Below are 12,225 nucleotides of genomic sequence, written 5' to 3'. Positions count from 1 at the left end.
CACCCCTAACCCAAATCCCAACCCTAACCATAACCCTGATCACACCCCTAACCCTCATACCAGCTCTAATCTCAACACTAATCATGACCCTAACCACACGATTAACCCTGACACACCCCTAACCATAATCCCAACCCTAACCCCAACCGTAAACATAATCCAAACCGTAACTTTAGCCCCAACCCTAACCCTAACTTTAGCCCCAGCCCTAACCCTAACTTTAGCCCCAACCCTAACTCTAACTTTAGCCCCGAACCTAACTTTAGCCCCAACCCTAACCCTAATGTTAGCCCCAAACCTAACCCTAACCCTAGTGGGAAAATGGAAATAAATACATTTTTTTTTAATTTTATTATATTTCCCTAACTAAGGGGGTAATGAAGGGGGATTTGATTTACTTATATAGTGGGTTTTTTAGCAGATTTTTATGATTAGCAGCTGTCACACGCTAAGAGACGTTTTTTATTGCAAAAAATAGTTTTTTGCATCACCACATTTTGAGAGCTATAATTTATCCATATTTTGGCCCACAGAGTCATGTGAGGTCTTGTTTTTTGCTGGACAAGTTGACATTTTTATTGGTATGATTTTCGGGCACATGACATTTTTTGATCGCTTTTTATTCCAATTTTTGTGAGGCAGAATTACCAAAAACCAGCAATTCCTGAATTTCTTTTAAGGGGGCGTTTATACCGTTACGTGTGGTAAAATTGATAAAGCAGCTTTATTCTTCAGGTTAGTACTATTACAGCGATACCTCATTTATATCATTTTTTTATGTTTTGGTGCTTTTACACAATAAAAACTATTTTATATAAAAAAATAATTGTTTTTGCATCGCTTTATTCTGAGAGCTATAACTTTTTTATTTTTCTGCTGATTATGCTGTGTGGCAGCTTTCTTTTTGTGGGACAAGATGACGTTTTCAGGGGTACCATGGTTATTTTTTATCAGTCTTTTTGATCACATTTTATTGCACTTTTTTTTCGGCAGCATGGTGATAAAGCATTGTTTTTTGCCTCGCTTTTTTTTGCGGTGTTTACTGAAGTGGTTAACTACTGGAACAGTGTTATAGAGCGGGTCGTTACAAACGAAGCAATACCAAATATGTGTACTTTTATTGTTTTTTTTTATTTGCATAAATAAATGGATTTATTGGAAAACATTTATTTATTTATTTTTTTATTTATTTGGGGATTTTTTTTATACATTCAATTTTTTTTTTTTACTTTATAATATTGTCCCAGGGTGGGACATCACTATATTTCATCAGATCGCTGATCTGACACTTTGCATAGCACTGTGTCAGATCAGCGATCTGACAGACAGTGCAGGAGGCTTTCCGGCGCCTGCTCTGAGCAGGCGATGGCAAGCCACCTCAGTGAAGGACCCGGAAGGAGCCCCTCGGCCATTTTAGATCCTGGGACTCCTTCCAGAAAACCGGAAAACGCGATCACGATTGTCACTGCGTTATGCTCCTCGATGTCGCTGTCATTACTGACAGTGGCATTAGAGGGGTTAAATGCCCACGATCAGTACTAGCGCCGATCGTGGGCATTGCTGCGGGGTGTCAACTGTCACATACAGCTGACACCAGCACGTGATCGCCGCGGTGCTCACTGTGAGACCGCGCGATCGTGTCGTCATACTAGTACTGCGGTTTGCGGGAACTCAGATCCCGCACAACAGTAATAGTACGGCGCATGTCAGGAAGGGGTTAATATTATCGGTAAACGGCTTAACGAGAAAATAGTCAAAACACCAGAATTACTTTTTTTGGTCGATGCAACATTGCATTAAAATGCAATAATGGGCGATCAAAAGATCATATCTACACCAAAATGGTTTTAATAAAAACATCAGGTCAGCATACAAACATTTAACCCTCAACCAGCCCCAGGTCAAGAAAAATGGATACGCTACGGGTCTCAGAAGATGACACTATTTTAATTTTTAACAATCTTTGGATTTTTTTTCACCATTTAAATGAAAAACAGCATTTACATGTTTGGTATCGACAAACTCATAATGATCTGGAGAATCATAATGCAAAGTCAGTGTTAGCACATAGTGAACATCGTAAAAAAAAAAAAAATTGTGGAATTGCACTTTTTTTGCAATTTCACCGCACCTGGAATTTTTTTTCCCATTTTCTTGTACACGATATGATAAAACCAATGATGTTGTTCAAAACTACAACTCGTCCCGTAAAAAGCAAGCCCCCTCACATCCATACTGATGAAAATATTAAAAGTTATGGCTCTGGGAAGAAGGGGAGCAAAAAACAGAAATGCAAAAATGAAAATGGTCTGCGGCGTGAAGGGGTTAAATGTTGAAATGTCCCCAAATGTCTTTTATTACCTTATTGGGGGCATAATGTGTGAAATCAAATGATAAATACATAAATAGTAGGAAAATACTGAAACAAAGTATAAAAGTAACCACTTGGCAATTAAAATCACTTATTCCATCCCTGTACAATTTAAAGAGTAACGATTAGTGTTGAGCATTCCGATACCGCAAGTATCGGGTATCGGCCGATACTTGCGGTATCGGAATTCCGATACCGGGATTCCGATACTTGCCGCGTATCGGATACCGGAATCGGAAGTTCCCAGATTCAAACTGCACAAATTCAGCCAATGACAATGATTCCAAGTGTGGGCACATCCTGTTCAGCATGGAGGGCATGAAACTACTGGCATGGCTGTGATTGGCTGCTGAAATGATGTCATGATGCAGTTTAAAAGTCGCTGGCGCCATTTTGCGCTCACTCTGCTGTGAATTCAGTTAGTGACAGGACGCTGTTTGCTGACTGAGGGCCAGTTTAGAGATAGCGATTTGCTTTTTTGTGCTTTTCAAAGGCTAATTTAGCAACCGCTGTGTTCACCTACTATTCACCTTGCTTTTGCCTTGTAGCGCTGTTTTCACAGCGATCTGCAAGGTCTGTGTGTGTGTGTGTGTGAGTGCAGCCCACTCTCTAGTCTGAGTGCAGCCATAGGCCATCCATAGCTGGTTGTATTCAGTTCAGGGAGGGTGGTTCATTGCCTCATACTGTTTTTTTTTTTTTCCAAGTAGTGTAGTCTGCTGCTAATTTTTAAAAAAAAATCCTATTAGTGTCCTTCCACCCGTCTCCAGCTAATTTGTGGAAAACACTACATAGGATAACGTAGAGGAGGGTTTTTGGGCCTTGCAGCGCCGTTTACGGCTGTCTGCACGGTCTCCGTGTGACTGCAGCTCGCCCTATAGTCTGTGAGCAGCCATAGCCTGGTTGTCTCCAGCTCAGGGTTCTTCACTGTGTCATACCGTAAAATCAATTTTCCTTTTCTTTTAAGTAGTGCAGGCTGCTGCACATTTTTTCAAAAAATTCCTATTAGTGTCTTTCCACCCGTCTCCAGCTAATTTGTGGAAAAACACTACATAGGATAACGTAGAGGAGGGTTTTTGGGCCTTGCAGCGCTGTTTACGGCTGTCTGCACGGTCTCCGTGTGACTGCAGCTCTCTCTGTTGTCAGTTCAGCCCCCCCAAAAAAAATAAATAATAAAGTTCACCAAACACACCAGTGACACCACTTTACATTTGGGTAGGTCACATTAGCTCATATTAAAGTCTAGTCCACACTTTAGAAAATTAGTGTTTCTTATACCTGTTAGGAGTTGTTCAGGAATAAGCACACAAAGCCGTTAGTACTTTTCTGCTTATATTTATCAGTCAACCAAGATGAAGAAGGCAGTGAGTAAGGCACGTGGGCGTGGGCGTGGGCACGGAGCAGGGAGGGGACGTGGGGATTCTGTGCCTGCTGTGGGCACCGGTGACTCATCAGCACCCACTTTCACCAGGGAACAGTCATTCATGCGCAGCTTTGTCGCAGAGCGCCGTACACCGCTGCTGCGTGAAGAACAATTTGAAGCCGTTGTCGGATGGATGGCAGCTAATGCATCAACTTCAATTAGTGCCACATCCTCTCAGACAAAGAGCACTGGAGAGCAGCCATCTGTCTCTTCACCACCTGCCAAATTGCCCAGGCAGACAGAGAGCCCAGGACAGGAGCCGTCTCTACTTCTGTTCTCTGAATCTCTTGGCTTGGAAACAGGGGGCCAGCCAAGCAGCATTGGAGAAATGGAAGAAGAGGAAGGGTGCAGTGATGCCCAACAGCTTTTTCTCTCTGAGTCTGAAGAGGCGGGTGGGCCAGTGCCTCCGGTCACCACACCGCAGGCCGCATCCGCTGATGATGACACTCAGGTGCCACTTACTGGTGAGTGCTCTGCTGCTGAGACTACTCAGGAGGAGCAGTTGGGGGCAGAGGGTAGTGTAGATGATGAGGTCCTTGACCCATCTTGGCATGAGGGACAGGAAGGTGGAGAGAGCAGCTCTGAGGAAGAGATTCCCCGTACGGCCCAAAGAGGGAGAGGGAGGGGGAAGAATGCGGATCCTGCAGCCTCCGCTTTGGCACCCGTTAGGAGCATGTCTCTTTCAAAAGCCAAAAAGGGCGCTCCCAAGACTTGCAGTGCCTGGTCCTTTTTTGACACAGTTGCAGATGACATTTGCTATGTCAAATGCAAGGTGTGTCATCACAAAGTAAAAAGAGGTCGAAATGTCAGCAACCTCAATACCTCCAACATGTGGAAACATGTGCGCAACAGGCACGCGGCGGAGTTACAAAAACACACTGAAGAGCTAGGCCAAACAACAGCGGCAGCTACCACCTCTTCAGCTCGTGTTGCCTCTTCCTCCAGCTCACACGCAGCTGGTTCGGCTTCCTCCCAGGATCGCCGTGGAAGAACCTCTGGCCCTGTTGTCCAGAGACCCGCTGTAATTCCACCCGCAGCACCACTTTCCCAGTCATCCACACACTCCCAGCCCAGTGTACAGCCATCGGTAGTACAGGCATGGGAGAAAAGGTGGCCTTTCTCGGCAAACCACCCATGAGCACAGGCTCTGACTGCAGGCATTGCCAAACTTCTGTCACTGGAAATGCTGTCATTCAGGCTGGTGGAGACTGACAGCTTCCGTGACTTGATGTCATTGGCAGTCCCACAGTACAATGTGCCCAGCCGCTTTTATTTCAGCAGGCAAGCCGTCCCTGCCCTGCACAAGCATGTGGAGGGACACATAAAACACGCGCTACTGAACGCCGTCAGTAGCAAGGTCCACCTCACCACCGATGCATGGACCAGTCAACATGGACAGGGGCGATACCTTTCCCTCACTGCCCATTGGGTTAATGTCATTGAGCCGGGTACAGACCGTGCGAGTGGCGCAGGACGTGTCCTGCCCACTCCAAGGATTGCAGGAATCCATTCTGTACGCATTGACTCCTCCTCTTACACCAGTTCCTCAGAATCATCGCTGCAGGAGCCGTCACAGTCCACCTCCACATGGACCCGTGATGAACGTTTACCTGTTACGACCGACATGAGCACAGCCGTGGCCAAACGTCAACAGGCCGTCTTGAAATTAATTTCTTTGGGGAATCGAAGCCACACAGCGCAGGAGCTCTGGAATGCCATCAAGCAGGAGAGCGATGTGTGGTTTGTGCCAGCGAATCTCCAGCCAGGCATGGTAGTGTGTGATAATGGCCGAAATCTGGTGGCAGCTCTGGGCCTCGGCAACCTCACTCACATCCCTTGTCTGGCACATGTGCTCAATTTGGTCGTGCAGAGTTTTTTGAGGGACTATCCGGATCTTGATGCACTGCTGCACAAGGTCCACCTAGAGTGTGCTCACTTGCGGCGTTCCAGCACGGCAAAAGCGCGCATTGCGGCTCTGCAGCGCCGACACCGCCTGCCGGAACATCGCATCATATGTGACCTACCTACCAGGTGGAATTCCACGTTACATATGTTGGAGCGGTTGTGTGAGCAGCAGCTGGCTGTAATGGAGTACCAGCTGCATCAGGCGCAAAGAAGTCGCACTCAGCGCCGTTCAGACTTCACAACCACAGAGTGGGCCACTATGAATGACGTCTGCCAGGTTTTGCGTCACTTCGATTATTCCACGCGGATGGCGAGTGAAGATGATGCACTAGTCAGCATGACTGTCCCCCTTATCTGCCTGCTTGAAAAATCACTGCAAGCGCTAAGGGATGATGTTGTGGAAGAGGTGGAGGATGAGGATTCAACATTTCCATCATTTTCTGGACAGTCAGCGCCACGTGGTTCCTCACAAACGCGTAGGCAGGGGACAGTTTGTGAGGAGGATGAGGAGGAGTCAATGGAGGAGGAAGACATAGGTCCAGAGGAGGGAGTTACACAATTGTCCAGTACTCAGTGTGTACAGCGAGGGTGGGGTGATGAAGATCGGGCAGAGATCACGCCTCCAGCAGGGGACAGCGTTTCTTGGGCAGTTGGCAGTCTGCAGCACATGGTGGATTACATGCTGCAGTGCCTGAGAAACGACCGCCGCATCGCCCACATTCTCAACATGTCTGAATATTGGGTGTTCACCCTCCTCGATCCTCGCTACCGGGACAACGTAGAAAGCCTCATCACACCGTTGAACCGGGAGCGAAAAATGCGGGAGTACCAAGACACACTGGTGAATTCCATCATCTTCTCCATTCCAAGTGAGAGAAGTGCTGCTAGTGCATTACAAAGCAGCTCAGTGCGTCCAGGCAGTGGTGGAGGCTCTGCACAAAGAGGGAGCAGAAGCAGTGCCTCTGCCCAAGGCAAGAGCAGTATGGCCCAACTGTGGCACAGTTTTCTGTGCCCGCCACAAAAGTCAACACCATCACAGACGGCTCCAGTCAGCAGGAGGCAACGGTTCCGTCAGATGGTGACAGACTACATGTCTTGCCCTCTTGCTGTACTCCCAGACGGCTCTTCACCTTGCAAGTTTTGGGTCTCAAAGCTGGATATATGGCCAGAGCTAAGCCAGTATGCATTGGAGGTGCTGGCTTGCCCTGCGGCTAGTGTATTATCGGAACGTGTCTTTAGTGCTGCAGGTGGTGTACTAACTGACCGTCGCATGCGACTATCCTCCGATAACGTTGACCGGCTTACTTTCCTGAAAATGAAAAAGGCCTGGATCTCGCAGGAATTTGCCACTCCTCTTCCTGATTAAATAATTAGGTGACTGTCTACGTTATCCAGGTCTCCTGTTGTGTTCATCTTTCTACCACCTGAACTTAAATTCCTGGGCTCCAACACCGCCAGTTGAGGCTCAGAAGTGCCGTCTGCACAGTCAAAACATACGACCCAGTGTTATTGGGTTTCAGTAACGTCAGCTGATCCCCAGCTGTGTAGCCGGCAATGTGTCCTGCGACCGCCACGCTGACACAACAACTGAAATGTAAGGGAACCTTTCCCCCCCCCCAAGGCGTTTGTTACTGAAAGAGCCATCTTGTGCAGCAGTAATGCTGCACAAGGAAAAGGTAGCTATTTTTGTTTAGCTCCTTGCACACGCAGAACTTAACACACTTATAAAATGTGTCCACTGATACCGTAATACCGTCCCGGAGGTGGGACTTTCCTTCGCAATATGACGCAGCACAGCTGTCATTCCTACCCCCTTGGCGCCGTGCCCCGCCTCCTCAGCGTTGTTTAAATCTGTCCCAGAGCCTGCGCTGTTATGTTATCCCTTGGCCAGGCACACTTAGCGCTGCCCATCTTCTGACATCAATTGGTGTCAGGCTGGCTGCGCCTGTGCGGCCGCGCTGGCCGAGAGCCCGCCTTGCATTGTCTTCTGATTTTATCCCACTGGGGGCCTGAGATCCATGGACATGCGCAGTGCATATCTGAACCTCCGCCTCTCACTCATCTCCCTACGCCTTCTTCAGACTGTGCGCCGTCAGCTGATCCCTAATAGCATGCCACGGCCGTGACGCCGCACAGTCTGAAGAAGCCGTAGGGAGGGGAGTGAGAGACGAGGATATGCACTGCGCATGGCCACGGATCCCAGGCCCGCGGTGGGATTACATTAGACGACACTGCGAGGCGGGATCTCGGCCAGCGCGGCCGCACAGGCGCAGCCAGCCTGACACCAAATGATGTCAGAAGATGGGCAGCGCTAAGTGTGCCTGGCCAAGGGATAACATAACAGAGCAGGCTCCGGGACAGATTTAAACAACGCTGAGGAGCCGGGGCACGGCGCCAAGGGGGTAGGAATGACAGCTGTGCTGCGTCATATTACGAAGGAAAGTCCCACCTCCGGGACGGTTTTACGGTATCAGTGGACACATTTTATAAGTGTGTTAAGTTCTGTGTTTGCAAGGAGCATAATGAAAAGAGCCACCTTTTCCTTTTGCATCTTTTGTGCTGCACAAGCTGGCTCTTTCAGCTACAAACGCCTTGGGGGGGGGGTTAAAGGTTCCCTTTCTCCAATCAGGCTTCGGCCTACATTGTGTTCCTCTGCTTCTCCTGCTGTCCCTGGGCTCCAACACCGCTAGTTGTTGCCTGGTAGTGCTGTACGCACAGTCCCAACAGTCCCTCCTCTGTTATTGGGGTTCAGTAACGTCAGCTGTTCCCCTGTGTGTGTGGCAATCCCTCCTATCTCCTCCACCACCTCCTCCTCCTCCTCCTGTCCCTGGGCTCCAACACCGCTAGTTGCTGTCCAGAAGTGCTGTACGCACAGTCCCAACAGTCCCTCCTCTGTTATTGGGGTTCAGTAACGTCAGCTGTTCCCCTGCTGTGTGTGTGGCAATCCCTCCTATCTCCTCCACCTCCTCCTCCTCCTCCTCCTGTCCCTGGGCTCCAACACCGCTAGTTGTTGCCTGGTAGTGCTGTCCAGACAGTCCCGACAGTCCCTCCTCTGTTATTGGGGTTCAGTAACGTCAGCTGTTCCCCTGCTGTGTGTGTGGCAATCCCTCCTATCTCCTCCACCTCCTCCTCCTCCTCCTGTCCCTGGGCTCCAACACTGCTAGTTGTTGCCTGGTAGTGCTGTCCGCACAGTCCCAACAGTCCCTCCTCTGTTATTGGGGTTCAGTAACGTCAGCTGTTCCCCTGCTGTGTGTGTGGCAATCCCTCCTATCTCCTCCACTTCCTCCTCCTCCTGTCCCTGGGCTCCAACACCGCTAGTTGTTGCCTGGTAGTGCTGTCCGCACAGTCCCGACAGTCCCTCCTCTGTTATTGGGGTTCAGTAACGTCAGCTGTTCCCCTGCTGTGTGTGTGGCAATCCCCCCTATCTCCTCCACCTTCTCCTCCTCCTGTCCCTGGGCTCCAACACCGCTAGTTGCTGTCCAGAAGTGTTGTACGCACAGTCAACAGTCCCTCCTCTGTTATTGGGGTTCAGTAACGTCAGCTGTTCCCCTGCTGTGTGTGTGGCAATCCCTCCTATCTCCTCCACCACCTCCTCCTCCTCCTCCTGTCCCTGGGCTCCAACACCACTAGTTGCTGTCCAGAAGTGCTGTACGCACAGTCCCAACAGTCCCTCCTCTGTTATTGGGGTTCAGTAATGTCAGCTGTTCCCCTGCTGTGTGTGTGGCACTCCCTCCTATCTCCTCCACCACCTCCTCCTCCTCCTCCTGTCCCTGGGCTCCAACACCGCTAGTTGTTGCCTGGTAGTGCTGTCCGCACAGTCCCGACAGTCCCTCCTCTGTTATTGGGGTTCAGTAACGTCAGCTGTTCCCCTGCTGTGTGTGTGGCAATCCCTCCTATCTCCTCCACCTCCTCCTCCTCCTCCTCCTGTCCCTGGGCTCCAACACCGCTATTTGCTGTCCAGAAGTGTTGTAAGCACAGTCAACAGTCCCTCCTCTGTTATTGGGGTTCAGTAACGTCAGCTGTTCCCCTGCTGTGTGTGTGGCAATCCCTCCTATCTCCTCCACCACCTCCTCCTCCTCCTCCTGTCCCTGGGCTCCAACACCGCTAGTTGCTGTCCAGAAGTGCTGTACGCACAGTCAAAACAGTCGCTCCTCTGTTATTGGGGTTCAATAACGTCAGCTGTTCCCCTGCTGTGTGTGTGGCAATCCCTCCTATCTCCTCCACCAACTCCTCCTCCTCCTCCTGTCCCTGGGCTCCAACACCGCTAGTTGCTGTCCAGAAGTGCTGTACGCACAGTCCCAACAGTCCCTCCTCTGTTATTGGGGTTCAGTAACGTCAGCTGTTCCCCAGCTGTGTGTGTGGCAATCCCTCCTATCTCCTCCACCTCCTCCTCCTCCTCCTGTCCCTGGGCTCCAACACCGCTAGTTGCTGTCCAGAAGTGTTGTACGCACAGTCAACAGTCCCTCCTCTGTTATTGGGGTTCAGTAACGTCAGCTGTTCCCCTGCTGTGTGTGTGGCAATCCCTCCTATCTCCTCCACCACCTCCTCCTCCTCCTCCTGTCCCTGGGCTCCAACACCGCAAGTTGCTGTCCAGAAGTGCTGTACGCACAGAGCCAAACACCTCGCCAATGTGTTAGTGGGGTTCAGCACCGCCAGCTGTTCCCCTGCTGTGTATACGGCAACGTGTACTGCGACCGCCACGCAGGCACAAAAAGTTAAATTTAAGGGAACCTGTCCCCCCCCCCCCAGGCGTTTGTTACTGAAGGAGCCACCTTGTGCAGCAGTAATGATGCAAAGGGAAAAAGTGCCTCTTTTCGTGGTGCTCCTTGCACATGCTGAACCTAACACTTATGAAATGTGTCCCCTTGTACCGTGATACCGTCCGGTAGGTGGAACTTTCCTTTGTGATGTGAAGCAGCACAACCGTCATTCTTACCCCCTTGGCGCCGTGCGCCGCCTCCTCAGCGTTGTTTGAATCAGTCCCGGAGCCTGCGCTGTTAGGTTAGCCCTTGGCCATGCACACATTTTGCGCTGCCCGTCTTCTGACATCATTTGGTGTCAGGCTGGCTGAGCCTGTGCGGCCGCGCTGGACGAGATCCCGCCTCGTAGTGTCTTCTGATTTAATCCCACTGGGAGCCTGAGATCCATGGACATGCGCAGTGCATATCTGAACCTCCACCTCTCACTCATCTCCCTACGGCTTCTTCAGACTGTGCGTGTCAGCTGATCCCTAATAGCATGCCACGGCCGTGACACCGCACAGTCTGAAGAAGCCGTAGGGAGGGGAGTGAGAGGTGAGGATATGCACTACGCATGGCCACGGATCCCAGGCCCGCAGTGGGATTACATTAGACGACACTGCGAGGCGGGATCTCGGCCAGCGCGGCCGCACAGGCGCAGCCAGTCTGACACCAAATGATGTCAGAAGACGGGCAGCGCAAAATGTGTGCATGGCCAAGGGCTAACCTAACAGCGCAGGCTCCGGGACTGATTCAAACAACGCTGAGGAGGCGGCGCACGGCGCCAAGGGGGTAAGAATGACGGCTGTGCTGCGTCACATCACAAAGGAAAGTTCCACCTACCGGACAGTATCACGGTAGGAGGGGACACATTTCATAAGTGTTAGGTTCAGCATGCGCAAGGACCATAATTAAAAGAGCTAAGTTTACCTTTTCCAGCATTAGTGCTGTACACGATGGCTCTTTCAGCTACAAACGCCTGGGGGGGGTTAAAGGTTCCCTTTCAACTTGCTCCAGTGCAGGCTTCGGCCTACACTCTGCTCCCTCTCCTCCTTCTGCTGACCCTGGGCTCTAAAACCGCCAGTTGGGGCCCAGATGTGCTAGTTGCACAGAGAAAAACACCAGCCAATGTGTCAGTGGGGTTCAGCATCGCCAGCTGTTCCCCTGCTGTGCAGCCGGCAACGTGTCCTGCAACAGCCACGCAGACACAAGAACTGAAATTGAAGGAAACCTGGCCCCCTCCCCCAGGTGTTTCTACGTTTTACAGCCACCTTGTACGACAGTAATGCTGCATGTGTGCAAGGTGGCTCAGAAACTTATTCTCCTCGCACATGTGGAACTGAACACGTCTAAAATGTGTCCTCTGTGACCATTAAAACGTCCCTCAGGTGTGATTTTCCTTTGTATTGACACGCAACAAGCACCTTGGTAGCGCTGCCCGTCTTCTGGCATCATTGTTTGGCTGCCTGCGCCTCTGCGGCCGCCTTGCCCCACACAACGCCCCTTGGTGTCTTATTTATTTGGACTGCGAGGGTGTGATTGACGGGCATGAGCAGTGCTTATGTTCGCCTGTCCCTCATCTCCTTCCGCCTTCTTCGGACTGTGCGGCTTCATGGCCGCGGCATGCGATTAGGGATCAGCTGACGCCGCACAGTCTGAAGCGGGTGTAAGGACCCGAGTGTGAGAGGCGAACCTATGTACTGCGCCAGGCCATGAATCCCAGCCCCGCAGTGTTTTAACTATGTAAAGACACTGCGTGGCTTGGATTCATGGTCATCGCAAACCGCAAC

Source organism: Ranitomeya variabilis, chromosome 5, assembly GCF_051348905.1.
Source record: "Ranitomeya variabilis isolate aRanVar5 chromosome 5, aRanVar5.hap1, whole genome shotgun sequence".
Taxonomy (NCBI): domain Eukaryota; kingdom Metazoa; phylum Chordata; class Amphibia; order Anura; family Dendrobatidae; genus Ranitomeya; species Ranitomeya variabilis.
Note: the sequence above shows the minus strand (reverse complement) of the source record.